The following is a 25,156-nucleotide window of genomic DNA, read 5'->3' on the forward strand; positions in this document are numbered from 1 at the left end:
TGCATTGAGTTTGGGTTCCTTATGTGGGTACTAACCCCTTATAAGAGAGATGGTTTGTTGATATTTTCTACCATTCTATAGATTGTTTCCTCTCAGTGAAATTCTTACAGCATTTTGATCATTAACAGTGAAGAAAAGAATCTCAAGAATTTAATTTCACATGACTACACTTTGACCAAAAGCCAAACAAATACCACTAAGAGCTCTCATATTTCAGACCAGTAATTCTTCAATGAGCAATATTTCATTCATCAATTCATTCAATTCCTCTCTAAAGGATTAAAACAAAACTTATGACCCACTGAACAATATATCAAATTTCATGTGATGCATTTAAAAAGTGCTTACAGGAAAAATTATAGCTTAAATGCTTTTGTTAAAGAAGAGTGGTCTAAAATCAATCTCAGTTTCTACTTAAAGAATCTAGAAAATGTCCAAATTTAACCTGAAGAAATATGAAGGGATAGGAAATTAAACAGTGGAGGAAATTAACAAAATCAATGCTATTCTTTAAAATGATTAACAAGCTTTAACTCTGTAGGCCACATTAGAGACAGACCCACCAACCTTGTTGTGTACATGTTTCATCTAAGACATTGCAACAGTCTGCTAATTCTATAGATAAAATGTAAAGTTTCTTACTGCAAAAAGACAAGAAGGAGTCAGTGAGATAGATGAGATTGTTTTCAACATTACATCAATTTGTTACACATTATAGGGTGAATTTTCCTGGGGTAATATAATGCATCTTACATTTCTAAACCAACACACTTTAATTGTCTGGAATCGAAGTATAATTGTGCAGGAGAAATGTGGCCTTTGTTTTTTTCTTTTTGTCTAGCCAAATCAATGGCTATTAAAAAACTATTTACTGAAGGCCATTAAAAAAACAATAATAGAAATTTGACTAACATATTGACTTCTTAGCAATATCTTAAACTTTTACATCTTAAATATTTAAATTGAATTGCTCTAGTGTGCTTCTCCCTTGAATTTTATTAAACACATGTTAAAATGCAAAATGATACAATTCTCTATAAGATGAATACATTGAGAAAAGACAGCTTACCACATGGACAGAAAATTATGATGTCCCTATATTTAATAATAAAATACAATACAGTATTAAAAATCTATCTCAAAACTACAGTCACAAAAGATTTCCCTGAAAATTCTTTTAAACATATGAGGCGGAATGGATAACAATTGGTGAGATTTTCAGAAAACATATTTTCAGCCTCTTATAAAAAAACCACCATAACATTGATAATAAAACCAAATAAAGTGGGAAAACCCCAACATGAATACGTACACAAAAGACAACTAAAGACCCATATTCCTCATGAGCACAGATGCAAAGTCCATGACAAAAATATTAGCAAACTGAATCCCACCATGTATAAAAAATACTAGATCATGGCCAAGAGAAGAACATTTGAAGGCACGAAGGTGGTTTTAACATTAAGAACATCAAATTTGAAGAGTTACCAGAAAGTTGTCAGGGCCATTTATAGAACTATTAAGAACACGTATAACTGAATACTATCTAAGTGCAAGCATATGTTTAAAGATGAACCAGGAGAATAATCATGAAATGATAGACAGCTGTCACCAATTTAGGAAGTTGAGGGACTTGAAAAGAGGAAACAGCACAGAGTTCCTGCAATAGCTTCATTAACGTTTTACTTCCTGGATTGTGTGGTGGGGTCGTGAGTGGTCAGTTATTTTCACACTTTATAGCTTCCACCTTTGTGATAATATTGTTTTATACATATCAAATATTACATCTTAATATTTCAGGAAAAAGAAACATATCAAAGTTCCATCATTAGACTTCTATTTTTTAAACTGAGATCGATTCAGAAATAAAAATATAAATTAGTCTGTCTACTATTTTGATCTGTTACTAAATTCCATATCTGTTTAAAACCATTTGATGTCATATTTGGTAATAAAGAGAAATGTGTTTTCTTACCTGGGCTGGGGAGCTACACTGCTGGATAGATGGATTTTAAGCTAAAAAAATTATTACTGGGAGAGAGATAAATTCTGTGTCCTTGGAAATGTTACCTGCCCATAAATATTTGGTGAAATGATTTTAAGTGAGATTAGGACCATTGGTTGACTATTGTCTGAGAGGCAGGAATAAAGAAAACCAGGTAAATAGTGAAGTATCCTCGCAGTAACTTTAGTTGGCAATCTTGGAGCATGCTTCTCAGTGGGAAGAGTATTTTTTAGTAGGTTAGAAGGTGAACTAGGGCTATACCATGGTACCCAAGTAATGGAGATTTGATACAGATATTATTATTTCAGATTAAAATGAACATAAGAAATTATCAACATAAATGAATTTTTTTCTCATACACAGTCCTTAAAATCTAGCATGTATTTCATACTTACAACACTTATCAATTTAGATAAGGCCCATTACAAGTCCTCAGTAGCCACATCTGGCTACCATAGTGAGTGCACAAATGTATTCACAGCAGAGTCAGTTAAACTGACCCCCAAGCAACCAAGGTAGAAATAAGTTACCTAAGACCAGATGAAACTAATTAGTTTTTGATTTTGAGGTATTTTTTTGTAATCTTCATGTATCCATGAGATTGTGTAAATTGTTTTTATTTTATTTATTTTTATTAGTTCTAAACAGTTCTACATGACAGCAGAAAGCTTTTCAATTCATTATACATAAATGGAGCAGAAATTTTTACTTCTCTGGTTGTACATGAAGTAGAGTCACATCATTCGTGCAATAAATGTGTACCTAGGATAATGATGTCCATCTCATCCCACCATCTTTCCTATCCCCACATCCCTCCCTGCTAACCTTTGCTGCATCCAAAGTTCTTCCATTCAACCTATGCTCCTTGGCTCCATTAGGGATTAGCATCCACTTATCATAGAAAACATTAGGCCCCTGGATTTTTTGGATTGGCTTATTTTGCTTAACATGATATTCTCCAACTCCATCCATTTACCGGCAAGTGCCATGATTTTATTCTCTTTTATTTCTGAGATCTATCTATCTATCTATCTGTAAAATCAATCTTAGTTTCTTTATCCATTCATCTATTGAAGGGCATCTAGGTTGGTTCCACAGTTTAACTATTGTGAATTGAGCTGCTATAAACTTTGAAGTGACTGTGTCACTGTACTATTCTGTTTATAAGTCCTTTGGGTATAGGCCGAGGAGTGGGATAGCTAGGTCAAATGGTGTTTCCATTCCAAGTTTTCGAGGGAACCTCCATACTGCTTTCCATAGTGGTTGCACCAATTTGCAGTCCCACCAGCGATGTATTGAGTGTGCCTTTTCCCCCTCACCCTTACCAACACATATTATTGTTTGTATTCTGTCATGCCATTCTGACTGGTATGAGATGAAATCTTAGAGTAGTTTTGATTTGCATTTATCTAATTACTAGACATGCTGAACGTTTTTTCATATATTTGCTGATAAATTTTATATCATCTTTTGAGAAGTGTCTGTTCAGCTCCTTAGCCCATTTATTGATTGGGTTGTTTGTTTGTTTTTTTTTTTTTGGTGTTAAGTTTTTTGAGTTCTTTATATATCCTGGAGATTAGAGCAGTATCTGACGTGCATGTGGCAAAAAATTGCTCCCAAAATGTAGGCTCTCTGTTCACCTCATTGATTGTTTCTTTTGCTGAGAAGAAGCTTTATAATTAGAATCCATCCCATTTATTGATTATTGATTTAATTTCTTGTGCTTTAGGAGTCTTATTAAGGAAGTTGGGGCCTAATCCGATGTGATGAAGATTTGGGCCTACTTTTTCCTCTGTTAGGTTCAGGGTCTCTGGTCTAATTTCTAGGCCCTTGATCCACTTTGAGTTGAGTTTTGTGCATGGTGAGAGATAGGGGTTTGTTTTCATTTTGCTGCATATGAATTTCCAATTAACCCAACACCCTTTGTTAAAGAGGCTATCTTTTCTCCAATATATGTTTTTGGTGCCTTTGTCTGGTATGAGATAACTGTATTTATGTGGGTTTGGCTCTGTGTCTGTTGTTTTTGAAATGAGATTTGCAGATTAATCCATCTCTGGATAAAGACAGGTAGATCCTACAAGCTGGTGTTCCATCTGGGTTGATCGGTAGGTATAACAACCAGGAACCAGAAGGACATTGGCAAAGATAAATAAGACGAAAATCCCACGAATCTCACGGAGACGGCTAGTGCTGCAGGTTGGAGCCTTATCAGTTGCATGAAAGTATAAATATTAAACACAGCAGAAATTCAGCAACTGAGACAGAAAAGCTCTTCTGGACAAGAACTGTAGGTAGACTATCACCATAATAATGAGAATATTGTCCAGAATGTCTCAGGATTGAAAAGCAAATAATGCAAGTCTTCCCTTTCCATATCCCCAAGGGATAGGATGTGTAGGGCACATTTTTCTCATTCTTTTTGTTCTTGTTTATTCATATTTTATTTCCAGAAAAAAGTTAATTTTAATTTGAAAGGTAATTTTAATTAGAAAGTAGAATTAGATTTTTTTTAAAACATGTTGATCATTTATACTGCCTATGGGGATTAGAATATGGAGTCTTATTCTTAAAATTTTAATAGGCCTATTTTTTTCTGTTTAGAATGTTGTCTAGATTATTTTTTTCTTGGCTTGGTTATTATTTAAAATTAGATCACAGTGAGTGCTATTAGAGTTTCTATTCCCACACACTAATCAAAGTACATAAATCATGATAATTGACCTGGGCTTAGTTCTGTCCCTTTTTCTAGTTAATTAGCGATACTGTCATCACAACTAGATAAAAGAAGTAGAAAGCATGAATTGAATGATTATTTTGAATATTAGGGACTCAGTACTAATCATGGATTGGCTATTAAGGATAGAAGTCTGCTTTTACTTGAGTTTCAGAAATAGGATTTTAAATAAAGGTTAAAATAAATTTCCTTAATATCAACCCACATTCTTGTAATTAAAATAACCTGGTACACTAGTCTCACAGTGTTCGTAGTAGATACAGGAGAGAATTCATGGGCTTAGAATGGCTGGCTTCTCCCACTAACATTTCTGTAATTAAAGAAAGGTATGTTTTCCTTGGTAGTGTCCAAAAGAGAACATACAGTTGACTTGGCTTAATAATTTGAGTAAAAGTTCAGCTTAATAGAGTCAAGGAAGAATTTTCCCTTTCCTCTGCCATTTGACTCCAAAGGTAACAGATTAAAACCAAAATCAGTCATTACTCATGAAAATGACTTTCTTTAAATGATTTCAAATAAAATAAAACAAATAGTTTGAGAATCAGGGTTAAAAACTGTTCTGTGAGCCAGGCACCATGGTGCTTGCCTGTACTCCCAGGGACCTGAGAGGCTGATACAGGAGGATTGAAAGCTTGAGGCTACCTGATTTTTAGATGGATAGATAGGGCTGGGGATGTCACTCAGTGGTGAAGCACACCTGGGTTCAGTCCCCAGTACCAACCACCCAACCAAGAACAAAGTCAGGATATTCTTAGAGTTTATTAACAAACAGAATTGGATATGTATAAAATATTATATTGTCTAAAGTAGAACTTTAGATACAGAACTAAAAATATCTTATTTCCTTCATTTTTATACACCCCTCTTTCTGTGGTTACAAACCTGATTTCTGATCACAATGTGGGCCATGATCATTTCCTGATGAGGAAAAAATCATTTTAATGTGTTATCATCTTTTTAAACTTCTTACTTTGAGATAATTACAGATGGACATGCAGAAATAATAATAATAATATTGTAAGAAATAATAATAGGTCTTGTTGATGCTTTACCTAGTTTTGCCAATGGTGCCCATTTTGCAACACTGTAGGACAATATCACAGTCAGGAAAATGACATTAATGCAGTTCACTCTTTTCTGTTTTTCAGATGTCCCCATTTGTACCTATGCTTTTACCTATGTTTTTACCTGTACTTGTCTGTGTGTGGTTGGTTTTATGCAATTTTATCGCATGTGTAGGTTGGTCTATTTGCCCACACTGTCAGGGTGCAGAACAGTTGGATTACCAAAAGGATCCCTGGTGTTACCTTTTATAACTACGTCTACCTGGTTCCCACTTGACGCCCCCATTTCCACCCCCTGGTATTCTCCAACATGTTTTCTAACTCTGATTTATTGATTAGTATTTCATGGTGTGGCTGTACAGTTTGTTTAACCATTCACTCAGTGAAAATACCGAGTTTGTTTTCAGTCTTTAGCGATCGCAAACAAAGCTGCTGTGAACATTTGTCTATAGGTTTTTGTGTAGTTTTTTTCTTCTTTTGGAAATAGAAAGGGAAATTTCTATGGACTTTTGTTATGCCGACTTCTTTCTTTACAAATATAACCTAAGCCAAGTAGGAAAATATCAGTAATTTCACGGAAGGTGTTTAACAAAAAAGGTGTTCTGGGATTACCACTTAAAAGTGGTTTTGATATTTGTCCATAAAATAAAATTGAGCATATTTTAAGATCAAAAATTCCTTGAAAGAAAAGAGATGTGGTTCCAAGGAGAATCCTCTGCAGATGAAGAATGAATGTCATCTTTACCTAGGCCAATGTTCTCAAGAATTTCCCTTGTTTTCTTCTAGTAGTTTAATAATTGCAGGTCTTAGATTTAAGTCTTTAATCCATTTTGAGTTGATATTTGTAGCTGGTGAGAGAGAGGCTCTAGATAGATTGACTCTTCTGCATGTGGATATCCAGTTTGCCCAGTACACTTTATTAATGAGATTGCCCCCCCCCCCCATGTATGTTTTTGGCTCCTTGTTCAAAAACCAGTTGGTAATCAGACTGGGGAGAGAGGAAAAGAGGGGGATGGGAAGAACCTGGCCAACAGGCACAGTATTAAAATTAGGAAGGTGGCTGTGTCACAGCAGAGTGAGTGTAATTAACACAATGTATTATATATATCTCCAAAGAGCTAGAAGAGAGGATTTCAAAGGCACTCGCCAAGAAGAAAATGTAAGTTTAAGGGGATGAATATGCTAATGACCCCAAGTTGATCATTACCCAAAACATCGCACTGTATTTCATAAAACCAAAAAATATTATTTGTTAATAAAAAAAAAAAAAACAGAGTGTGGGATTCTCTTCAAATCAACTTAAAATGAAATTTCCAGTGAGGTCTCAGAGCGCAGGATGGGTGCAGTCCCTGAGGATCCTACCTGCGGGAGGATGAGGAGAAGACGGGGGAGCCCTTAAGACCATCTCTTGTGGAACCTTCCCCTGATTAGCCTTATTATTCCTCCTCTCTAAGGAGAAAGCGAATGAGGACCTGCCATAGGGCTGAGTGGTGTCTGTAGTGGTGTCCCTCCACTTTCCACTTGGAAGGAAAGACTGAGTCAGATGTGACTCCTCCTACCCCTCAGTGATATCATAAAAGCAAACGCTAAAATGCAAACTGAGTGCCATTTTGGGTCCCTTTAGAATCATTAAAATGTGTTTGCAACACTCAGAGTTCACGAGGAACACGTTCCTATTCAGCCAAGGCGACCTTGTTGAGTGAAGAGCCTCAGTACCAGCGGCAGAGACTCACGGGAAAAATGGCATCTACAGAACTGGAGCAAAGAAAGTCAGATGCTTTCAGAGCCTCCTTTGGTTCGTTAATAAGGGAGCAGACTCTGAAAACCATTTTAATAAGATAAAAGAGAGAGGTGGCATATTTTAAGAAGAAGGCTGAAGTTCAAAGCCCCACGTTCTGTTCAAGCCTCCCTGGCCTTCTGACAACTCTGTCCCTACCAACAAGTCCAAGGGCCCGACACTCCTCTGAAGTATGAAGCTGGTGCTTGATGGCGAATCAGACCTGCAACAGAAAGCTGAGCCGTGCCATGCTTTCTTTGACTTCCCAGAGGAAGTGTTTCCTGGCCCCGGGTTCTGTCTGTGTGTTTGGGGTGGAGGTCACACATTGCCCTTCAGAAGTGGGGACTTTTTGTGTTAAGGTCATTTAAGCCACACACACAAAAAAACAGCTATTTCTCCCTTTCTCTGCAAATTAAACACACTCCCCGTTGTGTTGTAATGGATTTCAGTCCTTTGTAATTAAAGATCCAACTGTTCACCTCCTGAAATCAAGAGCTTTTTACCACACTGTGGCTTCATTTATCTCTGGGGAAAGACACTGATCCAGCCGTTTGCTGTTGGAGAGGGGCCGCCTTCTCAGTACCTCTGGCAGTAACTCGGCAATAAAAGTGAACAGTAGACATTTTGGAAGAGACCCATTACCTTCACTCTCTAATGAGTTTTGTTTTTCAAGAGCTTTTCAGTAAAAAAGATTTACAGCAGAGGAAACCTCAAAGTAAGATGACTGGCTCTTCAGAGCATCATCGCTGCCCACAGTGATTCAAATAATTTCCTCGCTCATTCATCCCTTAGCTGGACTCTTAAAGTTGCCTTTTCTAGTATTTCCTTCTGCCTTCTGGACCAGAACTTCGTAAGAATTGCTTATTTTCTTCTCTTTCCCGTCTAACTCATTCCATGTTTCTGCAAGACTCCCGTGACAAATTTCTCTTTTATTGCGTCCCATTCTGAGTTCTCCAGAAAGCAGAGCCCGAGGCAGAGGGCAGGTGTGCTATTTCCAAAGGAAGGCTGATTGAGCCAAGAGGGAGGGAGGAGAGGGAGGAGGAAGGCTCAGGGGGGAGCGGCTTCTGGGCTGATGTTGCTGAGTTTGTTGAGTGACACTCCTTGTTAGACCCATAAAACAAATACCTAAAAAGCTTAATAGACTACCTTGCAAACAACTGTAGGGGGAACAGGGAAGGACTTATGCACTGAATCCCATCTTTTCACTCATGCATTCATTCTGTGGGGTATGCTTTTCTGGTGATGCCCATATGGACGTGTGCATCCCGTTGGCTCTCCTGGGGAAGTCAACTAGAGCAGCCCATGCAGAGGTAGAGATGCAGGCAGGGGATGTCTGCAAGAAAACTAGGCAGAGTTCCTGCAGAGCTGCTTATCTCAGCATCAGCTGGAATACAACACAGTGGAAGCCTGGAGGATCTGAAGCACTTCCCACGATTATCTGGGCACACTATACTCGCTTCCTATAAATTGTTGGTCTTTGTAGAAGTACTGGTGAAATGCACCCCTGCAATTGAAAGGGATTTAAAATAGCCTGGGAAAAAAATGGTTTTGGAACCATGTTCTTTGGTCAAAGATATCACTAATGCAACCTTCTCTGAGCAACTAGAAAACAGAGATCCTACCTGATTCATTCTGCATTCCCAGTAGGAGGCATGAAGTTTGCCACAAGGCAGATGCTCAATAATGAGAATTTATACATGAACTGCATTTTAGGAACATTATGACTTATACATTTAATCTGTAAAAGAATAACTGTGATTTTTAAAACAAAGCCTCCAGTAAATAATCATAAAAACAATAATCAAACCTCTACTTTAGTCTCCAACATGCTAGGGTTGTTGAAGAGGTCCACTCTAAATAATTGTATTTTCGACTCAGGAATCACTGGAGATCATGCATCCATTTCTGTCTGACTGGTCTGGTCTGATGAAGCCCAGAGGTCCTGCACATGGAGAGCTGTTTCTGTAGGAGAGCTGGAGGCACTTCCCACAGCTCCGATAATAACCCTGATGCTTTCTGTATTGATAATGCCTTAGGAAAAATTATTTAAAATGTTTCACTAAGAACACTGATCTACTATAGGTAAACAGGAGGTGAAATATAATCAATTAAATAAGCAGAAGCAATGTTACATTGTTCCAAGTTTATTTAGCTTTTTAAAAATTTTGGCTTTTTTTTTTTTGCTGAAGGTTTTTTGAAAGGTTGGTAGATAACATAGACTGAATCTTAGGAAGTATTTAGCTGTTAGATTTTAAAAACAATCTGTTTGATGAGACAAGTATTAATTTGTATTCAAGATTAAGGTATAGCTAAATATTTTGTATCACCAGTGAAATTCAAACAACTGATTTTTGAAAAAAATCTGATAATGACACCTTTTAGCTATTTGATCTTTTGTGCCCTTTTAAAATTAGCTTTTGTAAAATACACTTTTCACTTAAAAATATATGGATTTTTGAAATCAGGTTTTGAATAAAGTTCAGTTATTCCAGTAGCAGAAATGGAAAAAAAAAACTGAACAAATTTGTACTCCTAAATCTTCATTTAAAGACTTAATTATCCATAAAATCTGCTGAATCTACCCATCTAGTTGATAGGAAGATTACTTTCCTATTTTTTCTTGATTTGCTTTTTTAGAAAAGCATGAGTGTAGCGTGCTTGCTAAAATTAGCTGCATGTAAAATTAGCAAGCATTTTGATGGGGCCTGGGCACCCAGAATGAGAGATGAAATACTAGTGCATCCGCTTCCTTGCTGGGCTCTGCATCTACGACCTTAGTTAAGCAACTTTTACCACGTAACCAAGGAAATCATTCAGAAGTGACTGCACTTGTCCAGAGCTGGGAAGGCTCAGGCATAGGCCTTCTGTGTTTCTGCTTGCCTTCCTGTGGCTCTGTCACTATCAGGAGAATATCACCGGCCATAGGAAAAAGAGGAAAAAGGGCCGCACAGCCCACAGCATGCTCCTCCAGCTAAGCCACAGACACATGAGTCACTGGCCGAGATCGGCAGAGGCCGGCCAGTCTAGAGGATGTGATCACCCCCCACCCCAGGCCCATATGTAGACTGAGTTCTAAGATAATTTTTTGTTTGTTTGTTTAAACTATCGTGCTTTGGGATAGAGAACTAATAGAGTTAAGTCTGTGTCTGCTATCCACAGTCCTCAGGAACGAAAATCTGAGTATGATTGTCCATATGTTGCATTGCATTCCTGCAAAAATTACAGCTAATATTTTACATATAGCTATGATATGTCTAGCAATGGAGATATATTACTCTCCTTCCTTTACAGAAGGCTTCTCTAGAATGTACATATATATATATATAAAAAGCCTGTTTGGATGGCACCCAAAAAAATTCAATTTCATTCCATTCTGTGGGGAATTTGGAAGTGCTATCCTTTACAGTAGCCTGTATGTCCTTAGCAGAATTTTGTAACGTTAGGTAGAGTATTTTCAGTATAATATTATTTACAGAGTAGGTTTCCAGAAATCAGTCCAACTTACTTATTAAACATATATTGAATGCCTGCTTTTTTCTACATCTAAAAATATGTATGTGAGCAAAACAGCCTGAAAGGAGAATAAAATACCACTGGAGAGAGCAAATGTCAATTAACTTCTTCAAAGACTGTGAGAAATATAAAGGCAATGTGTCCCACTATGTGGAGTAATTACAATACACCCATTAATTAAAAAAAAATTTAAAAACACATTTTAAACAACTCATTGTTATTTTGAGTTACTTAAAGAAAAATGTTTGGATGCTGGGAAGGATTCTTTTTTTCCCCCAGAAGATATTTGACATGGTAAAAGAAATTATAAATTTAAAATGATTTTCCTTTTTAAGAGATAGGAGAGGGGCTGGGATTGTTACTTATGCCGTAGAGCTCTCACCTAGCATGTGCAAGTCCTCAGCACCATATAATAATAAATAGATTAAATAAAGGCATATCAAAAAGGAGAAAATGTATGTTTTAGCTTTTAATTTTAATATTTATTGGATGTTTTCAGTAAGAAAATTTAAAGTACTGTATAAAATTGGTCCCAAATGAGAAGAAAAAAGTATATCCCTCTGGTTATTTATTTTTTCCTGTATTTACTTCATGAACATCTGTCTTTTCAAATGTCTCGCTCTTCACAGGGGATCTGAAGCCACTTCCCATATGGATAAATCACTAAGTACCTTAGCATTTCTAGGGTAGCACATTTGATCACAGTGTGGTCAGTGTTTTGAAGAAGTATTTCAAAGCTCCAAATGTGAAAACCATGCCTCAGGGAATTCTGCCCAGAGTCCAGCTCTCCCTCCCCTCTTCAGTGGTCACCACTGGTCCTTGCTCATCAGAGGTGACATCAAAGACTTCTTCAGGAGCGTTTTGGGTCCTTGGTTCTTCTCCTGCTGGTCCTGGCACACTGAACTGGGACACAGACCTCAGGAACCCTTTCTTCTTACCCTCTCCATTATTGTAGATGAAAGGAAATCCCCTTCTCCCCCCGCCCCCCCCACTGTGAAAGCAGAGCCTGTCTCCTGGCAGAAGTGGAGAGGGCAGACTAGAGGTTAAAATTGGGCGATCCAGAGTCAGGACCTCCCAAGTCGGGTCTAGTCCATGCCATTCACTAGCTGTGGGACCTTGGTGCTCTTGTAAAAGGGCTCAAGGGAGCAGGTTTTCCCCTTCCACTCTTGCACCATGTGAGAACCCAGAAGGCAGAGAATAAGTCCCCAGACACTGAGCCTTTTGGCACCTTGATTGTGGACTTCTCAGCCTCCAGAACTTTGAGGAAGAAACTCGGTTGTTTATCAACGACCCAGCCTAAGGTGTTTTGTTATAGCCTCAAGAAGGAACTAAGATAGCATCCAAAATGGGCAGTGTGATTGGTGCACAGGGTTAGCATCCATGAGGCCAAGTGGAGATCCACCCCTCCATGCCCTGATTGGGGTTCCCAGCTTCCACTTCCATTGGCTTTCTACCCACTGCTTGGGTAATTGGCCCTCTCTTCTTTGGATGGATATTTTCTAGTTGTCCATCTTCATCAACTCTTTGATACATTCACAGCAAACAGAGCACGTCTTCCTTGTGTGAAAGCTGTTAGGAAGGTCAACTGTTCGGCTCTCTGAATAAGAAAGGAGGGCCTGTGGGTGAAGAGAACAGGCTTCCTTCTGCGTTCCTGCCCATCTTAGACCTTGTAGGCAGCCTCCCTCTCTCAAACCTCTGGGCGCTCACCCAGGGAACTGATGGCCTGTGGAAGTGATGGGAGCCTTCTACACCATGATTCAGATGCAGAGATTCCACAGCAAAACACTTTTTTCTAGCATGTGTGGCTTGCTGGGTCTGTAAGTGGGTGGGCTTTGGAGACACCAGTGGAAAGAAAACGTAATTTACCTGGGTGCAGAATGCTTCAGCCTGTACTTTTCTCTGAACATCTCCTACTTTCAATGCTCTTTTTTATTCCATCAGGGAAGAGAACTCAATTGTGAGCTCCTGGGACTCTGGTGGTTACGTTCTCGATTTATCTCTTTGTTGCTGGGCCAGGGAAGGTCTGTGCTGTGTCACAGAAGTGGTGGGGACTCACCAGATTTCTCCATGGGGCACACAGTAAAATCCCCAAAGCCCAAATCCTGAACATGAAACCGTGAGCTTTTTTTGTGTATACTAGGCTGACACACAAAATTCATAGCCAAATACTTTTTCTCATATAGTGTGATGAGATCAGACTGAAGAATCTACCTTTTTTTTCTCTGAATTACTTGTTGATGATGGTAACAGGGAAGAATCCTGAGGATGATAGATGTAGCCTACAGGGTGGTCACAAGTAGCTGTCTGTTCTAAAATATGGTTTCTGGGTAAATGTTGAGCCCCTGAGGGAATCTGTAGTATCAAGAGGGGGAAAAAAAATCTCCAAACACTATTTCTTGAACATAGGACACATGTGAATTATACTTTCATAACCTTTTTGGATTTAATGAAATAATTTATGTCAGAATCCTAAACTGAAGGAATAATTAATAGATTTGTTTCTTTGGTTTGGACTCAAGTGATTAACAGCGTGAAATCCAAAAATCTGTCCTTGCTGGTCTCACCGGAGGCATTTTTACCTGGTTGGTGGCCAGAATCTTTATTACATTTTGTTACAGACCATAAAATGGGACTGAGTGCATTACATCCACAACATACAATAGGTGAAAGGCGCTGATGAAAAAATAGCATTTGACAATTTTATCCTTTGGTGCTAGTTTCATTGTAATATATTCTGCATTGTTAAACATTTTTGCCAAAAGTGTTAGTGGTTGAAGAAGATATGCACTGGTCAGCAGAACGGAAACATGTTTTCTGGTGGCCCTATAATGCATGCATGTGAGAAACGCAACACACACAAACACATACACACCCCACACATTCCAGTTGCTTATCTTTTTATTGTAGTTGCTCCTTGGTTTTTAATTTTGCTATTTTCTGTTCAAAACCATGAAAGAGAAGTGTTCAAAGATTAAAGAAGCATTGTGATAAATAAGAAAAGTATTGATGTCATTAGTATAGATTTCTAATGACTGAAAAATAGTTCTGTCTTTATTCCTTCTAAGATCTGAAATCAATCCCCATACACAGTGCAAGAAAAAAAAAGAGATGGAGATTACCAAACCAAATATACATTAACTCTCAAAAGCCCACCTGTTTCTAATAGAGCTTTCATAGAATTTTAAAAAGCCTAACATATTCAGTATAAATAGTATATTTCTAATATAAAACTTGCAAGTCATCATCAAATCTTATCAGTCACTTGCAGATAACTTAATATATACATCATTTGATAGATATTTGCATGTGTTGGTTTATATGAAAAACAGTTCCAAAATGCTTTAGGTGTTGTTGTGGTTTATCATCTTATGAGGTTTCTCTCATTTGCCAGAGCATGTTTTTCCTCTTTTCTAAACATTTGTGAATGGATTGGCTTTCTCGAATTGCTTGAAATGATGGGAAAAGCCTCCAATGTGAGACTTCAACCTAAGTTTCCTCTAAATAAGGTACCTTTTGTTATGTTCCATGATGCTGTTCTTGCAAATTCTCTTAACAGGCTCATCTTTAAAGTCGATTGATAAAAACAGGCACACAGCAGGTTGCTATGATATTGGCTGCTAAGGAGATGTTAGTGTGTGTGGCTGCAAACATGCCCACTCATCCTTCACAGCACTGTTCTGTCACAAATCCAAGGAAAAAAAACAATAGTACAGAGAGCAGCGTCCAGTAAAATCTGTCACTTTCTCAGTCTAAGAATTTAACAATTTAAAGGTATTATTATTAGTCCTCAATTGAAAGAACACACATAGAATTTAGTCATTTAATTTTTCTTTGAACAATTTAAACAATTACATAGAATTTAGTCATTAAATTTTTCTTTGAACAATTTAAAGATATTACCATTATTATATAAATTAATAAGATAATCTAGCTTTGAAAATGGTTCAGTCTTCAATTGGAAGAACACAGACAGAATTTAGCAATTTAATTTTTCTTAAATGTGCTTTAATGAGAACAAAGCAAAACCTTAAAATTATATACAAATTCTAAAAATAAGGCATTTTTTTTTTTTTTCCCTGAGACCCGATTCCCTGGGCTCCTGGTACACCTCCTGGTGGGGACTTAGTACACAATAAAAGCAACATTTACTGATTTTGCAAAGGCCAACTCCTAGATGCAGCTTGGAAACAAAAGAGCTCCTGTTATCAAACCAGCCCATTGTTCTGAGGCACTAGAGAACAGGCAGAGCTAAGAGACAGAAAAATCTGTTTTTTGTTTATAGACTGAGGATATGAAACACTGTGAATCAACCACAGGAAGTTTTATTATTTAAAAAACCTATTTTGGAACAATGGCGGTCTGGGATTAATCCTGTGCCCATGGCCTGCTCTGACTATTGTGCCATTTTAACAAGTGGGAAAAAGGATGTGGCTCCGTTCCTTCGTACATGATCAGATGAACCAGGGGCCGAGTTGGGCTGCCCAGGTACCCCCAGTTCCCAGAATGCATGATAAACAATAAAACTGATGACACTGGGATAGCTTTTCTTCTTTTCTGTTTAACCACAATGAAAATTTCATTTTTTTTTTTTTATCCGTTGTTCCATGGGAAGTATGTATGAGATGTGTTGGGGGTTAGATGGTCACTTGGCTACTGGTGATTCAACAGTGAGGAGCCACTTGTGGATCTCGTTGACAGACACACATCAGCCAGAGGCACTGAACTGAAACCTGAGGCCATCTACAGGCCAGACCTTAGCAGGGTTAATTGCTTTTAGATGCATATGGAAAGTTCCCATTGTTTTACAGAATTATTTTTAGTATTTTATATAGGAGGTGGTGTGTGTGTGTGTGTGTGCGCGCGCGCGTGCTCATGGCAGTGGGTGCACATGCTAGGGTACATTTTTGTCTGCCAATTTTTCCCCCCTTTTGGGAAACTATATGAATTTTGTGGGGCTATCCATTAGGTGGGCTGACTCCATGGGCCTTTGATCTCAACTGGGAAAAATCACAGCATGCCACTCTGTCCTCAGTCCTTAAAGAGGCTGATGTGAGAAGATGGGAGACTGAAACTGCCAGGGGCATCTCCCCGCTACAGGGATGGCCATCAAATACAGGTTTGGAGATCCAAGCAATCCAGCCGTACCCCTCCCTATCCAGGCCTTGGCCTTTTCAGGGGTGTGCATTAGCAAATCCCCTGCCTATCACTTCCCCCTTTCTGCTGTAATAAATTATCTCAAATTTAGTGGCTCACGATTATGCAAACATTATTTTATAGTCCTTGAGTCAGAAGTCTGAAATTGGTATTGCATGGCCAGAATCAATGTGTCAGCAGAACTGCCTTCATTCTGGAGGGCCTAAGGGAGAATTGATTTCCTTGTCTATTCCGGCTTCTGAGGCTGCCTGTATTCTAGATTCCTGGTCTCCTGCTCTACCTTCAAAGGGAGTGGTACATCTTCAGATCTCTCTGTCTCACTCACACATGCGCTTCCTCTCTTTCCAATATGATTTCCAATATTATCACCTTCCTTGACTCTTCCTTGACCCTTGCAATTTTATCGTGCCTATCCATTTAATTGAGAATATTTTCTCCATTTCAAGATCCTTAGGCACATTTTCACAGGGTCTTGCCATGCAAAATAACATATTGGTAGGTTCCAGGGATTTGTATACGGACATCCTCAGGGGGAACGTCATTAACCTACTTCATCTATCTTCAGCTGGTTTGAATTGGGATTTTGTAATTTTATCCAAGAGGATTCTGTTTAAGACATAGTGATTTAATTTTTCTTTAGGTCAAGTAATTGTTAATAACATATCCTCTCCTGCATTTAGTGCATATGGTAAATTGTAAGAAGTGGAGATATTTAGAAGAAATGACACTAGAATGTGAATTATTTAAATTTTAATACGACCAGGGCAAGTTATATATTTGTTTTCAGATATTGCTTGTTCATCTATAATAGGTCAATAAAAATCCTGGATTTGCTCCATTTACAAGGTTATTGAGAAAATCAAATGACATAAAAATAAATTCATACTGTGTAGTTTCATTATTTTATGTCATGTAGGTGTCATTTTTAAAAATAATTATTAATATATCTTACCATGTTTTTGAACATGGATCTGGCCACAATTGCATTTATACATTTCTTTTGCCTAGTTTAAAAAAAAAAAAGAAGATATTAGGTGCCTCAGGTTGAAGAAGATAGAAAATAGGTAATTTCTCCTCTGTCTTAAAAACCACTGGAGAAAAAGTAAAACCAAAAATATAAAAACTCAACTTTTTAGGAAGTAAGGAAATGGACTCCTACTAGTCCTACAAATGGGAAAGATGTGTTGAATATTGTGAAGTCCTCTAAGGGAGTGTCATTCTCTTTCAGATGGGAGGGAGATCAAAGATTCCTGTCATGTGATATGCCTGAATCCAAGGTGACTATTCTTCATTTAGCCCTGAGAGATGGAGGTAACAGAGAGACAGGAACAGTGGGAACAGGAGTTTAAGGGGATAGTTCTGACAGTCAAGAAGAGAGATCTCTTTATAGAGATCAGTATCTCAGAACCCCAGAAAAGATAATACCAGAAAAATGGGCTGAAGAAGGCAAAAACTCTGTTGCAGCACATTTTTATAATCTACAATTTAACCTACAATCCAAGAGAGGAACCGCTTGACACCAAAAAAGGTGGAGAAATAGACAATAGCAGGTTAAACATTAATATTTGTATCATGGATACTTAAACCGAAAGAAGATGCACCCCCAAAGGCAGAAGAAAGAACAGTTTTGGAGAAAGTGTGTTTGGAGTAGCATACCTGCGTGCATTAGGGATACCTTCAAGAGATGTATGGTATGGATACGAAAGAGAGAGGGTGAGAAAATAATCAGAAAAGCATCAGCATTAGATGTGAGCATAGTCATCTCTCATCTTCACCAGCCCAAAAGATAAAAGGAATTGAAATTCAGGAAGAAAAAGGATGTATACCGTAAAACCATTGCTCAAGGAAGGAGAAGGAGAGGTCACCAAGATAATTTACATAAACAAAATCTTCCTAAATGAATTCCTTAAAAAGAGAGAAAAGAGGGTTATATGGCAAAAAAGGTAGTGAGGAAAAAGTTGGTGTGGTGCGGAAAGGAAATCAGTCAATCTGTCTCTCCGTATTTATACAGGTCATGCATGGTGGGAATGTGTTCTGAGCAGTGCGTTGTTACAGAGCAAGGACCTGCCACAGAGCTAAGGCAGCCACAGTGGTCCTCTCCCTGGTTCTTTCAATCACATCACAAAGATTTCTGATATGTCACTCAAAGTAGCGGACATGAGTTTGTTAAAAGAGAGAGAAAAGAAGAAAAGGCAGCACTCTTAGGGCAGAGAGTGGGTCCTCTGGGGAGAGGGATGGTGGGCCCTTCCTACCCACCAGTTTTTGTGGGGGATCCAGAGAAGTGTCCAGAGAGTCCCACCCAGTTCTACCTGTTGACTGACCGTGGGATTGCTTTAGACTTTCAAGTCCCCACTGTGCATGACGAAGGTGCAAGGTAAATCTGGTTCACTTTGACCTACACTGACCAGTTCTAACCCTCATATCTCCCTGAATTTTAGAATCTGGTCTGTGTAAGGGTCATAAAAATACCTCCCCTTCATTGTAACTTGTGTTGTTCTTACCAGCAAGAAGGAGAGTGGGAGGAGTCTTTTGGGTCTGCATCTGTCCTGCAGATAACAGGTTAGTTGTTGAGGAATGTAATCCATCCTATTGACGTAAGCCAGGCAGGGTTGCTTCTTAAAAGAAAGATTGTGGGGAGGTCAGCCCAGTGAGCCCAGTTTATAGAACTATCCCCTTAAACTCCTGTTCCCACTGTTCCTGTCTCTCTGTTACCTATCAGCATCATTAGGGAATTTTGTTGTTATGGGAACATCATAGAGGTATACAAACTGAGATGGCTATGGCATAGGTAACGAGGTGGTATAATCTCGTTGTACCATCTTCAGATATGCGATTTGTCCTTGACTGAATTGACATCTGCAATGAATGACGTAGTAATTCCCAAGCGCAGAATTGAGCAACTTCTCCTCCACCCCTTAACTAAGAGCTTTAAATTTGTACTATGACAAGTCATGTTTGTTGTCTTGAGTTTGTACTGTGAAAAGGCACATCTTGTCCAAGGAAAAAAAACATTAATGTCACAGTTTATTGGTCTTGTTTTGAAATGTAGGTTTTATTATTATCCAGGTATGTTGAAGCCAATAGATCAGGAGATGACTGCGAAGGAGTAGTTTTCTGCTAATAGTTCCCAAGAGGAAGGGTCACACCATTCCATGCGGGCCACCTGGGGCAGCATGGGGTCAGTCAGGAGGTGGAGGAGTAAGAAGAAATGTGAGTAAGAGTTTTTATGGTTTCCGTTGGAAATAACGAGAGGCAGGATAAACAGGCTTGGGATTGTCTGGTTTGAATAATTTCAGCTCCAGGTATTAGGGGCTGCCACTAGTTGTTGGGTACTTGGGCCATGGTCAAGAGATTCTGGCCTGAATATGGGAGCTCTGGAGAGTCTCATGACGTTGACTGGACTATGGGCTTTGGATTAATTGATTAATTGATTTGCACATGAGTTTGCTATGTCTTACAATTAGCTAACCCTGTGAAGGGCAGTCTTTGCCAGAATGATCAAGGACACAGATGTAGAAATAACAGGAAATTCAGGGAGGAAAAAATGAACACTCCCCAAATCACGATTAATACAGTATATATTAAAAGGGCCCTTAGTAGACTATAAATTAGAATCCAAAAGAATTGTTTACCATACTGTACCCAAATCATCATTCATTGTACTCAGAATGTAATATTTAATTAAAGCCTAATAAAATCATGTGTCAGATCATTGAGTTTCAAGGGAATGTGCTTTTGACAGTTTCATGTTTTGGCGTTCAAATGGAAGTGTTTTTCCTTAGAATTAGATACTCTGTAAACGCTCTGTTGAAAATTTTTACAGTTTCAAGGCAGAACATTGGTAATGCCTGCTCTGAAAATTTGTATTCCACTCTATGTAAATGAATGCCTGAACAAAAAGTAAAACTAATAAATTTTAATAACAAAAAATACTAGAAGAAATACATAGATGGATATGTTTTCACGCACATGCCCACAGAGACTGCAGGCTCATAAGTTTGAGTGTAATTGGAACTTGGGATGTTTGAAAATCTGGCTCCCAGCCTCGGGGATAAAAAGGAATTTAGGATTCCAGGCAAAAAAGGTGAAAGACAAAGGAAAGGAATATTTATGAAGTCTGTGGGGAATGTGGGCAAGACTCAGTAACATAAACAATTGAACTTACCCTGAACAATAGGCTTTTTCATTTGCCACAGTAAATGCTTTTGATTGGAACTGATCATATGCTGTGGTAAAGAAGGCATGAGAAGTAAAACTAATTTATTCTGCAGGAATGATTGGTCACTTTATAGCCCGGTGTAGACCATGTAACTCTGAGATACCCATTCAATAAGCTAAATTATCTCATTCAGATACGTGACAACAGAGCTAAAAAAAAAAAAAAAAAAAATCTCTGGTACTTTCCCAGGGGCTTGTATTATTTTAAACTAGATATTCACACCTTGAAGGCATTGGAGAAATTTCTAATTAAAATCACAAATGACATCATGTTGGGTGTTAGGGCATACTGTCTATAATACAGAAATGAGATTCAGATTTTCATTTATAAATTAGAGAAATGAAATGCACCATTAAGACTGGATGAAATTGAAGGGGGCCATCAGCAGCATATGAAAAGTGCATTTCCATCATTAGTTTTTCATCTAAGAAATAGACAAAGTCTATGTAAACAAAGGACAGGATCCTCCGTCACAATATATTTACTAACAGCGTAGAAATTTTTGACATAAAATCTATGCATTCTTGACTCACTTCTAAGTTTGATGTACTTTAAATTCTTTTAAAACTTACATTAAGCAAGTTTCAAGTATTTAATTTTCATTGAGGACAGAGATCACTTTATTTTCAACAACTTTATAAAAGCTTTAAGGTAATTAGCATTTCTTTTAAGTCTGTGCATTTGTTTTTGGAGATCGGGAGAAAAAAAAATTTCAAATATCTCAACTGTTTGATAGTAAATACTTGCTTTTTCATGTATTCGGAGCCTTCTCTGCATTTTCTTTGATTATATGTTAGTTCTATCTGTTTATGCTGAAACCCAGTCATTAACTAATGAATGCAAAAACATTGGGAATGTTTTAAAGAAGGGGTTGGTATGATATCAGTATACGCCATGCTGGGGCAGAGGGTATCTTTCCGGGTTCATTTTCACAATGGGCCTTTGATGATCCTTTATGTTTCCCAAGCAACTTCTAGATATATCTCATTTGTTCTCCAGAGAACTAAAGCCAGGAAGACAAGGTAGATATTGATGCTCATTTAAAAAGGAGGAATTTGGACCTAAACAGTGGGAAACCATGTACAAGAGAGAGAGAGGCTAGTATTAAAAAGAGCACTAGATCATAAATTAGGAGGGATCTTACATGAGTTTTGACACTACCTGGAAGGATGGATGTCGCTTTGTATCCATGGGCCTGAGCGTTGCTAGAGTGGCTCTCACCTACCAATTATTTCTGAAACTTGTAATCGTTCAATTCATCCTAACCATTTCCTTGCCTCCAGGATTCCTGCCATTACAGGAATCCTCCCCAGCTCCGTCATTCGTGCAAGCATTAAGAGAAGACCCCCACACAGCACGGGTGTAATTAGCCGCAGGGACATTAGTAGGATTGTGCATTCAATAAATACTTATTGAACACCTATGATCACTCTGCTGTGCCTTAGATTTGAAAGCAGAGAAACATTTAATCTATGGTCATGATTCCTGTCTTCATAAGCTTATGCTCTAACAGGGTTACAAAAACCATCTTTTCAAAGCCCTGTTCTCCCTGACACACTACAGCAGCTGTTCATTTTTTATGAGATCAAGTCCAATTGCTCTGACATGGTACTGTTCCCCGGTACTGCTCCAGGATCTGACGTTTCCTTACAACTTCAGTCTCACTTATTTTCATTTTTTTTGCTATTTTTAAATTTTAGCTTTAAAGCACCCACATTTTGTAAGTTTCTTGTTCTCCCTGCAAACGAATGACGCAGGATCTCATTTCTGTTTTGTGTGCGATGATTTCCTGTATTTGGAATTCTTCAGAAATGATATAAAGAAGGCTAATTGCTGCATGCCCTTTAAGACTCTGCTCAGATTCTACCTTTCCTAGACGGGCTTCTCTGATCTTTTCTTCCACCCTAGGCTGTGTATTATAACTGAATCTGCTACATGGGTGTATAACAGTTCTCAGCCTGGGGCAATTTTATTCCAAAGGCGACAAAATGTCTGGAAACATTTTGGTTTTAACAACGGGCGGGGTGATGCCACTGGCATCCTAGTGGGTAGAGGCCAGAACGCTGCTTCCCATCCTACAATGAAGAACAGAACAACCCTTCCAACAAAGGCTTATCAGGTCTCTAACATTGAAAAACATCATGTTTTTGACCCCATTCACCCTTTAGGTTATGAGTTCCCCTTAGCCGGAACCTCTGTTTTATTTGTCTTTACATAACTCAGCGTCAAGTCTGAAGCCTGGAACATGCCTAGTTGATATTTTATGAATGAATTAAAGAAGGAAGGAGTAAAGCATGCACAGTTAAATCAATAGCTAGAAAGTGTTTGTTCAGTAATAAAGGTACAGATTGCACTTAGACCAATAGCAGTATTCCCTAATGTGGGATTATCATTTTTAGTGGGTTGGGAGATGTTGAAGAGAATGGAGAAGGGGCCCAGGGAAACCACAGGAATTGAGGATTTAAAGTTCTATTAATAAAACAAGAAAATTTAAAAATATTACAGACCCATTTTTTAAAAAATTTTTATGTGGTGCTGAGGATCAAACCCAGAGCCCCGTGCATGCCAGGCGAGCGCGCTACAGCTTGAGCCACATCCCCAGCCCCAAACCCATGTTTATAGTAATATTTTTAGAGGTTTTAACACCCTAGAACATGAAGAAAATGTTGGAAATCTGGGAATGGAACCACCATTTGACCCAGCTATTCCTCTCCTCGGCTTATACCCCAAAGACTTAAAAACAGCATACTACAGGGACACAGCCACATCAATGTTTATAGCAGCACAATTCATAATAGCTAAACTGTGGAGCCAAGCTAGATGCCCTTCAGTGGATGAATGGATTAAAAAAATGTGGCATATATACACAATGGAATTTTACTCAGCAATAAAAGAGAATAAAATCATGGCATTTGCAGGTAAATGGATGGCATTGGAGAAGATAATGCTAAGTGAAGTTAGCCAATCCCTAAAAAACAAATGCAGAATGTTTTCTCTGATATAAGGAGGCTGACTCATAGTGGGGTAGGGAGGGGGAGTATGGGAGGAATAGATGAATTCCAGATAGGGAAGAGGGGTGAGAGGGAAAGGGAGGGGGCAGGGGATTAGCAAGGATGGTGGAATGTGATGGACATCATTATCCAAAGTACATGTATGAAGACATGAATTTGTGTCAACATACTTTAATACAACCAGAGATATGAAAAATTGTGCTGTATACGTGTCATAAGAATTGTAATGCATTCCGCTGTCATTTATTTAAAAAAAAATCAAAAAAGAAAATGTTCGAATATTGCTTCTTATTGAAGGCAAGTCAGGATTGGCCATGTGTACAGTTTTAATAAACAAAATTAAAAAGAACAACTAAAAATAATTAAAAAATTAGAATTGATGTCAATAAGCTGAACCTAAACTCTACATTATTTTATTACATTTTATGACCTGACATTATTTTAATGATTGTCATGTATTCTCTCAGTCTTTCTCCTTCTTTATTCCAAGTATAAAATTCTGTGTAAGCAAATGATTCCTTTTCAGGAAATTAGCTATGGTAGGTGAAAGAATTTTTATCATATAAGAGCTACTTTCAACTGTCAAACCAAAATAAAATGGAAACAGTTTTGAAGTCTAAAATAGTTCTTTAAATTTTCATGCCTTTCTGAAGTGTATTATTTCAATCAATATCAGCCAGGAAAGCATTGAATTACTACCAAAAACAGTTCTTGAAATATTTCAAAGGTTTGAAGGGAAAAAAACCCAAAACCAAAAAGGCTGAAAATTTCATGGCAAGAAGAAACTGTTAAGAAATTATCAGAAAAAAAAATCTGGGTCTCCAGATTTTTTATTAATTAAATTAATTAATTAATTAATTTAAATTTTAATTAATTAATAAATTTTTATTAATTAATTAAAAATCATTGACACTCAGTTTTAATAATAGCACATTTTCCCCAAAAAGCTTAACAGAAAGTGCAGTGAGAATATTTTCATTTCTTGTTATTTAGAAAAATCATTTACCTAGTGTTTTGGAAATATCTGCTCTGGCTGTGTGAGAACCAGCCATCAGAGATGGAAGCTGTCAGGAGGAAGGGAAAGATGGATCCAGGATGACAAGGGACACACTTTACTGGGGACTTAGAATAAGAAGCAGGTCTTAGGTGGCATTAAGATAGGTAGGTCCCTGCACTCCATAGGAGGAGGAAGAAGGGGTCTTTATGCCCAGTGAGACAGTGGTGGGCACTGTGGTAGTGATATCTTCGGTGTCAAGAAACAATCCAGGCAGCTGGGCATGGTGGTGCACACCTGTAATCCCAGTAACTCGGGAGCCTGAGGCAGGAGGATCACAAGTTCAAAGCCAGCCTCTGCAAGAGCGAGGCACTAGGCAACTCAGTGAGACCCTGTCTCTAAATAAAATACAAAATAGGGCTGGGGATGAGGCTCCGTGGTGGAGGGCCCCTGAGTTCAATCCCTTGTAACTGCTATCCCCCAAAAGAGTCCAGGCATCAGTGGCTGGCAACCATGCTTGGCTGATTATCTTACCATTTCATTTGTCCTAAGGTTTTGAATGTGTGCCATGGTCATCTGGCAGGCAAAGTGGAGCTTATGACGAAGATGGCTCTAGTCATGTCAAACTGAACCCTTGCACCTAATATATCATCACATTCCAGAATTGAAGGGGCTTCCCGCCTCC

Source organism: Callospermophilus lateralis, chromosome 18 (assembly GCF_048772815.1).
Source record: "Callospermophilus lateralis isolate mCalLat2 chromosome 18, mCalLat2.hap1, whole genome shotgun sequence".
NCBI classification, from domain to species: Eukaryota; Metazoa; Chordata; class Mammalia; order Rodentia; family Sciuridae; genus Callospermophilus; species Callospermophilus lateralis.